The sequence below is a fragment of the Rhagoletis zephyria genome, unplaced genomic scaffold (assembly GCF_001687245.7).
Source record: "Rhagoletis zephyria isolate East Lansing unplaced genomic scaffold, Rhagoletis_zephyria_1.1 Rzeph_scaffold_00713, whole genome shotgun sequence".
Classification (NCBI taxonomy): Eukaryota; Metazoa; Arthropoda; class Insecta; order Diptera; family Tephritidae; genus Rhagoletis; species Rhagoletis zephyria.
In genome coordinates this window covers 141,746-151,212 of record NW_016157797.1, presented here as the reverse complement: position 1 = coordinate 151,212, position 9,467 = coordinate 141,746, and the positions used below count along the sequence as shown (strand labels likewise).

Here is a 9,467-nt window from a genome sequence, read left to right as displayed (position 1 = left end):
TTGCCTTTTTTAAGATATTTGCCTTTTTTGCCTTTTCTACCTTTAAAAAAGTGATTATAGCATTTACAATTTTTTTTTTTAAGATTAAAAAATATACACATGCCCATGCGGCTTATAGAACCGCAGGGACCTCTTGCCAAACTGGTGTTGGAAAAATTCAAAGCCGTTTTCTCAGCTAACGTAGGCTTAGAGACAATAAGGGGTGTGGATAAAATTGTAAAGGGCGCGGAAAACGCCCTTAATCGTGATAATATGAACGTTTCAAACGTTCCATATTTAAATTGGGCTCCACTTGTATCAATTTACGTCGAGCGCACATTTAGTACATTCAAGGCTTTTCTTCGCGAAAATCGAATGAAAATGCTGCCAGAAAACTTCAAAATGCATCTTGTGGTTCAATGTTACTACAACTATACAGATTAAAGTTTTATGAGTTAGAAACTCGAAAGGATAAAATAGTCAAAGATTCAAAGTACAAATTTTTCATATAATGAAACTAGTTCATAGTTTTTCTCTTTTTACTTGTAATATAAACATTTCTAAAAAAATATATTTTTTGATTGTTCTTCGTATTTTTTGTCTTTTTTTAGTGCCTTATTTTGCTTTTTTGCAATACCTTTTTTTTGCATTTTCCTGCCTTTTTCGCTATTTTATTTTGCCTTTTTTGCAATACCTAGTGCCTTTTCCTGCCTTTTTCGCTATTTTATTTTGCCTTTTCCAGCCTATTTCGTTACTTTATTTTGCCTTTTTTATAGGTTTTTAGGTCCTAAAAATCCGTTCCCTGCTTATATGATAAAAGCATAGTGGCTTATAGAAACCGGTTGGCGAAATAAAAAGCGTGGAATTATGTGGCGGGCGCTACAGGTTGCAGTGGTAAGTGGCGATTGAATAATCTTGTGTTTTCCAATGTTTTCAAAAATTAATCCGCAGTGGAACAGTGTCAGAGTCGGTGGAGTCACTTCGCGACCGATTTGTAAAGGAAGAAAGCGAAGAAAGGCGCCTTCTGGGAGTGCTGCAAACGACATGGTCAGTAGTGGATGGAAATATTACGAGGCACTGGCATTCCTGCAACGGCACGTGTCACCACGCAAGTTATTTATGCAACCATTGCTATCATTGAATCCACTGTAGTCAGATTTTTCATGAAATCTTCAAAAAAGCTATCACTGAATTCGGATACATATGTATGTACATACTTACATAGCTACGAACGTAGCATATACTTTGAATGCATACGTTCCTAGGAATTGATATTCAGTGATTACATTTTCGTAGTTTCACAAAAATCGGACTGCGATGGTTACAGTGATAGTCCCGAATACCTAATAGAGTATTACGGAGTTACACCGCATGATCGCCTTAAATAATAGACATATTTTGGAATTTTAAAAATGTTTTAGAAAAAAAATTTAATTCCAGCTGTCGCTAACTGTGTTGTAACACCTTAAATAGTTTTCATGTGACTACAAGGTTTTGTTTGTACATATATTATTTAAGGACATTTGGCAACGCAACGTTTGGTACCACCACAAATCGTTAAAAATGCACACCGCAGCCTGAGAATTCCATTAATGTATATGAGTCGCAACCTCTTTTCGAATATTGCGAGGATGAAGAGCCCGTATTTGAGCAGACGCAGCAGACAGGGCTAACTACAGTGGTTCACCAATCACCGCCAACGTCTCTTGTTGACTTCCAACCCGAAAAAGAGCCAATTGTGACCACTTCTAGAGCATTGAATCGGAAAAAAGATGAGGAGCGATTGGACACTCTATGTGGAGCCGTAAGTGACTGGCTGTAATTCCGATTTTTTAAATGTTCTGGATAGCTATCTTCTGAAATATGAAGAAGATGTTCAAGACAGAATGAAAATTGAAATACTGAATTTTGTTTTTAATGGCGGGCAATTTGTTGTCATGTAAAAACCTTATTTCACTTTTATTTCAATTAATTTATTTAATCATTTTAATTGAATTTGTTTTTAATGGAATACAATTTGTTGTCTTTATTTAATTTTTTATTTTAATTCTTTTTTTACATAAACTGAATAGAAAGTACAAAATGAATGTTATGAAATGAACTGATTTAAAAATTCAAAGTAATTTAGTGTTATACGTTTTGAATATACAGTGGTGGAAGAAATAATAGAAACTTTTTATTTTGACCAGTTTTGGCTATATTACTTTTGTTTATTTAATTTTTACTATTTTTTTATAAAAGCCTAGCGCATAAAAAAGGCAAATATCTTAAAAAAGGCAAAAAAAGGCAACATCAAATGTGTATATATGGAATCAGAGAAAGCTAAATCGTGGACATTCTTAATCGAATATACTCTATCTCTTTAGCAGAAAAAAAGGCAATTTCCATAAAATTCGTTCCCTGCATATAAGCAAGGGTGCATTTGCACCGCTTCTATTAATTTATACTCCGTTAAATATTTCCAAATTATGTTTTCCTTGTTTTTAAGGAATTTTATTAAGCAAACGAAAAATTAAAAGAAAATGGCGCGAATGATACTGAAATGTCAAATGTGAACATTGCCGGACCTACTTGCGTCAAAAGTTGAGTGTTGGCCAACGCTCGTGGGTTCCGTCAACGCAAGGGTTGCCAATCTGGCGCTCTCTATGCAAACACACACAGTCTACTCAACTGTCAGTTTCATCCTTGAGCGGAACGCATGTAACGTGCTCTATCTGGCAGGGCTATATGAGCCACTTAACTCATCTAGCGGTATACAATGAATCTCTCAAACAATTGCATAAAGAGAAGCAAGCAGCGTTGCCGCGAGCCTGAGAAAAAAAATATCAGTTGCCAAGCAGAAAGAGTATCAAAAGCAAACACAACTTTTATTTTTTAAACTTTTATTTGGAAAACAAATATTAAATAAAATTTTATAATTATTTTATAATTATTTTATTTTATTATTTATTATTATAATTAAATCCATAGCTATAAAAAAATTTAATATTACTTGCTTTAAGAAAAACAGAATCCTTAGTTTATTTGCATAACGGCAAACAAACTTATAGGGCCCCTAAACCACACAAAATCATTGCGCAACCCGAGACCTGTACAAGTAAATATTGTGAAAATTACTACATAATAACTGCCCAATTCTGTGATTTCTTTATAAATTATTTGTAAAGAAATTTTATAAGATTTTTATCAAGTAAAAGCTCCCATCGCATTCTGTATCAATATTTATAAAATAAAAAGCTCTACGATTTCCACAAGAGGGGAACTGATTTCCACATGAGTGGAACTGATTTCATTGTCACATATGAAAAATATGAATTTAAAAGCAAAAAATATGTTGACTGCCGAGTAGCCGAGTAGGTAGTAGGTTGGCTATAAATTTTGTGTGTAGCAAGTTCAAATGCCGGCACCTGCAGTATTTAAATGATAGAAAGAAATTGTTTAATATACAAAATTTATACGTTTCACATGAAATTTCAATTTGTCAACAGCATTTTCAATCTTGATAATTTATTAGGAAAACAGCTTTTGATTTCTGGGCTAGAATACTAATAATACAAAATTTATAAATTATAAAGTTTTTGAATTTATCAAGTGCACAGAATCGGCCTGTAAACGTTGCTCAAGTAACTATGTACATATATATATATATATATGCAAGAAATATGAACGTACGTTGTATACTTTGTAGCTTCAGCTTTAAAATGCAAAAAAAAAAAAATTTTTTTTTCTACGCCCTTATCGAAATTTTACAGCACGATCTGGATACCAAAATGTCAAAAGTAGACTAAAAATTGCGCAGTTGTCGCCATACGCAACACAAATTATTGTAAAATACCACAAGCATAAGCAAAATATCAAAATGATTTTGATTTTAGCGCAATAACTGTGCAATTTAGTAAAAACAACCCCACACACCACACAAACGACCGACGCAGGCCCGATATTGCGCAATATTTTTGTGTGGTTAGGGGCCGTATAACAGCGTGCTGTGCAAAGATATTCCGGGTTATATTTCCCTTATAAGAGCTACCAAATCAAACTTATAAACACATATAAAATTTTAAGACTTTAAATAACAAGAAAAAAATTATTTGCCTTTAAACTAGTAATATTATTCATAGTTTTCAAAAATTCATTTCTGCCAGCCAAAAGTATCAAAATGGGGCATTTGTGAACAAAAAAGTATCAAAGTATCAAATCACAAAATTTAGAAAACAAAAGTATCAAAAATGATACATTTGCATCAAAACGGCAACGCTGGTAGCAAGCCAGGCCAAGTGGAAGCGATCAGCGTATCAAGTATCAAGTTAGAAAAACTTAAATAAATAAAATAAAAAAACCTTTTTAATATACCACGCTTTTATAAATGGACTAAAAAGTAGAAAATAATATTTCTCAGTCCCATAGAATTTGTTTTGATAACTTTTGATTTTGAAATTTTAGCCAAAGTCATTATAAACAATTTATGAGATTGAAAACGAAAAACGTGGAGCTCANTATTATTCATAGTTTTCAAAAATTCATTTCTGCCAGCCAAAAGTATCAAAATGGGGCATTTGTGAACAAAAAAGTATCAAAGTATCAAATCACAAAATTTAGAAAACAAAAGTATCAAAAATGATACATTTGCATCAAAACGGCAACGCTGGTAGCAAGCCAGGCCAAGTGGAAGCGATCAGCATATCAAGTATCAAGTTAGAAAAATNTCCAATGGAAAAATAGTAGCGATTTTTTTTTGTATGGGGAGTGATGCAGTATAATGTACATACATACATACGAGCACCAATTAATTTCATTTAAAGAAATGGCTTGTCGTCCATTTCCGCTGTAGCGTACTTAGTGTATATTATTTGGCGCAATAGTTAATTACTTCCGGCAAGGCCTACCGTCGAGGTTGATTTTTAGACTTTTGTACAGGAGCTTTGATTATCATCTATAATTATAGCTAAAATGGTGTCTGGACACACAACATTGCAAGTTAATAAAAGCGTTGTAAAAAATGCTATTTGGTTTCATACTTTTGCTTTTTATTATTGTCAATAACCACGAAATCATGTAATGCACATTCATACATATGTATGTACGTACATGAAAAAAAAATATCTTAGATATAGTGAGATAAACTTTAATACAAATATATGTATTTAAAACTATTAACTATCGATCATTTACGTTGATTATCAAATTATGTGATACATTCCACGTTAAAAGGCTGGTTTTCACTATGTCATATTTTGACGCCAAATATTGTCGACTTATTTTGACACAAGTTTATCTCTTCAATCCGTACCTTCGCTGATGATATTATGGGCCAAAAATGGACATATACATTGCTGGTATAGCAGCGCATGTACACGACTGAAGACCTATCCTGATCTAAATCAATCAATATCGCGTTTTTTAATTCCATTTGACAATGTGTTTTTATTTATTTGACGACAAATGTCATTGAATTTGACATAGTGAAAACAAGGCTAAACTAGTTGGAAATTCTGTCAGAAAGATGAAACTACCTTCAGTGTCGGCTTTATTTTGACTATGAATACGCCCGCTATATTCTCAACAGTTTGTAATAAAAGTCTATTTCTCTGTCGCTTTCAAACCTATGTATGAGGCAAGCGAAATAAATTAAAAATGAATGCAGTCAGCTCATTATACATACTAGTTCGCTTAAAGCATTTTTCTTTAAGCTTATTTAACACCAAAACGTTTAATATTTTCGATCAAATTTTAAAAGCTGACACTGCATACATATGTATACATTTTCTCTTTGTAATGTATCAAAATTTGTACTACGCGGAAAATTTAAGTATCTCGCGAAATGTGCGAAAAAATAAAGTATCTTCCGAAAATTTGCACAAACACGTATCACTTTTGAAGTAAATGGATCAAAACGGCAACACTAACTAGTACACAAGCAAGCCAAGCTATTGTGAGAGAGTAACATTCTTTAATGAGAGCAGGTTTGAGTGAACAATGGGGTGATTCATTAGATGAGAGTATATTCATAAGCTGAGCTATTCACTGCCGAACTCTGATGTACACTTACATATACATACATACATACTCAGATGTGAACAGTCAATTCGTGCGTAATAAATTTTTGTATGAAAATATTATTTTTAAATACGAACATTTTTAAATTTCTTCCTACCGACTGTTGTGTTGTTTTCGGGTATGCAGTCCAATGCTTAGAAAAATGCTTTTTTTTGCCGGTTTCGATACTCATTCTTGCCTTTATGTGTGAATAAGTACATTTATATCAACAGCTTCCAGTTCTTAACGTTTATGTTTACATGTTTGAATTAATCAAAAACCAAACTAGACGCAGGGAAATGCAACAATTTTGAGCCCGACCACAATAAACGGTCGAAACGTCGGCAAAAAAATAAAAATAAGCATTGGACAGCATACCCGAAAACAACACTTGAACATTTTTAAACGATAATCAAATATAAAGTATTCATGTTTACTAGGCATTATTTCCCTCAGTGTGGCTTTTAGTTTTGAAGCAAATATAATGTAACCATGTTTTTCGTGCCCACGTTTCGATGTAGAACAGTCCGATCTGTTGTTAATTCGGGTATCGGTCTGTTGGTCTGACGGCAAGATATCTTCAATAATACAATATCGTACGAAGCGTATTATAGCATATCTATTGGTTCATCCAATACTGGCGTCCCTGATAGTGCCCTTACTGGTATCTCACGTTTCGATTGTACATCTAATGATACATCTAACGGCGCCCCTACTGGCGTCCCTAATGGTACCCTTATTACCCTTATGAGGGAGGCAGCTTGGATTATGAGCTCTGTGGATTAAGATATCATTTTTCTGGCTTACAACCGCTCGTATCATCATTACTGGAGGAATATATTGCAAAGAAATTGGAAATCTCTTAAAGGCGATCGTACCTGCTTTATAATAATTGTAGTTGACTGCTTTTTATTGCATAGTGCAATCGGAATAGATGCAATCTTAATAAGAGCTATTTTATGCATACACTTTTAAAAACCTTTGTAATTAATGTAATAGCCTGTAAAAAAAAATTTCTGTAGACTAATAAATAAATAAATAACTAAAAACATTGTTTGTGTTATAGGGAAAGGGATACTTGTTGACTCATCGTGCACTGACCAAAATTTTGGTGAATATTTTGGCTGATATTTATGTATCTCCAAATAAATGTGTAATTTTTCAAACTACAAGCAAAAATTTTTTTATATGCGCCTTCAAGAGAGTTATAAAAACGATTGCAATACTCAGAGATTTCATCGGCTTTTTAATATTCTAATTTGTAAAGCGAAACATATTTCTGAACCAATCTGTAAATACAATACTATTTGCATAAAAAAAATTAATTCATAAAAAAATTTGGAAGGGGTTGCCACCATTCCAAAAAATTTTGTATATATAAAAATAGATTGCTTTCGTCTGTTATCGCATAACTAAATAACGGTCAACGGATTTGCTTCGTTTATATTTCATTTTGTTTCTTTGTGTATGTAGAAGGTTTGTAAAGGGAAAATTAGAAAAATGGTGTTGCCAGATAGCTGAAATATCAGAAAAATAATATAAATATAAATAAGCCGCAATTATGCTATTTCACTGACACTGTATAAGAAAAACTAATTTATAAAAAAATTTGGAAAGGGTTGCCACCATACGAAAAAAAAACTTATATATATAAATGGATTGCTTTCGAATGTTATCGCATAACTCGATTGCTTCGTTTTTATTTCATTTTGCTTCTTCCTGTCTGTAAAAGGTTTGTAAAGAGAAAATTATAAAAATGGTGTTGCCAGATATCTGAAATATCAGACAAAAAATTAAGTATAAATATAAATAATCTGCAATAATGCTATTTCACTGAGAATGTACAAACAAAATTAATTCAGAAAAAACTTGGATAGGGTTGCCACCATCGGAAAAAAATTATAAATAAAAATGGATTGCTTTCGTGTGTTATCGCATTTCCTTTGTTTTCCTTCTGTCTGTAGGAGGTTCGTAAAGAAAAAGTTGGAAAAATGATGTTGCCAGATATCTGAAACATCAGAAAAATAATTTTAGTTTAAATAAACCGCAATACTGATACTTCACTGAGAATGTGAAAAAAATCTAATATAGAAAAACCAATTGGGATAGGGTTGCCACCATTCAAAAAAATGTTTATATGTGACCTGGTCTACGAAAAGGGAGCTTACGTGCGAAAACTAGTTTTCTGTGAAAAAGCTGTTAAAAGTAAGCAACTTCGTTTCTTCCATCCGAATCAACCAAAAAGTGAAAATTGATTTTTTGACACCTAAGCCCCCTTTCCGTAGACCAGGTCACATATATAAAAATTAATTGCTTTTCGTGTGTTATCGCATAACTCAAGAACGGCTCAGCAAATTTTCTTCGTTTTTCTTTAATTTTGTTTCCTTCCGTCCGTATAAGGTTTGCAAGGAAAAAATGGGAAAAGTGCTGTTGCCAGATATCTGAAACATCAGAAAACTGATTTAAATTTGAACAAACCGCAATAATGATAGTTTACTGAGAATGTATAGAAAAATCTTATACAGAAAAAAATTTTGATCCGGTTGACACCATTAAAACCAAAAAGTTCATATATAAANAGAAAAATCTTATACAGAAAAAAATTTTGATCCGGTTGACACCATTAAAAACAAAAAGTTTATATATAACAATTAATTGCTGTTCGTATGTTATCGCATAACTCAAGAACGGCTCAGCAAATTTGATTCACTTTTAATTCATTTTGTTTCTTTCTGTCCGTGGTGGGTCTGCAAAGAAAAAATTTGAACAAAGGTGTTGCCAGATATCTGAAACACCAAACAAATTATAATATAAATGAACCGCAATAACTCCATGTTGCTGAGAATGCATAAACCATATTAATATAGAAAATATTTTAAATAGGGTTACCACCTTACGAAAAAACTACGAAAATGGTATTTAAATAAAATATTTACCTATGCAATATAACAGTACGAATATAAAATTAAATGTGTATGAGATAGTTCTTTATCATATTTTGAGACGGGGTTGTCACCTATCTAAAAAACTCCTTATGCCATTTAATTTTAAAATTAAAATGTTTGATGATTTAGTATATGTTCTTCGCTATTATCTGCAGAAGAAATTTGAGGAAAATGTCTTCATCGTAGGTAAAAACCACGAAAAAATTCATACACACATATCTTTACCCGCCAAGTTGCTCGGGAGTCGAGTTATTACTAAAAATTCGTATTTATGATGCCATTTGGCTCATATTCAGGATATGTATTGGTAACCGTAACTGCAATATCTTTGCAAACAAGGGCGCTAGAGTCGAGCTGTTACGAAAAAACGTCAAGTGAGAAAAAGTGTCGTGAATGTCCGATTACGTTGACCTGCTGCACAACTGAGTATGTCGAACTCCCGTGTGTTCTGACTGGCCAAATAGTTCAAATAGCTTCATTCGGAGACACCAGGATTGAGTTGTCGAG

General features: G+C 32.7%; 1 long non-coding RNA gene across 1 annotated transcript in view; it reads right to left on the bottom strand.

The window, feature by feature from the left end:
- LOC108361195 (uncharacterized) overlaps positions 1-3,179 on the bottom strand; it is a 24,059-nt gene extending 20,880 nt beyond the window's left edge. Inside the window, exon 1 of the long non-coding RNA XR_001847258.1 lies at positions 3,100-3,179. This is a non-coding gene — a long non-coding RNA (uncharacterized LOC108361195). The remainder of the gene's footprint in view (positions 1-3,099) is intronic.
- Between the last annotated feature and the right edge of the window lie 6,288 nt (positions 3,180-9,467).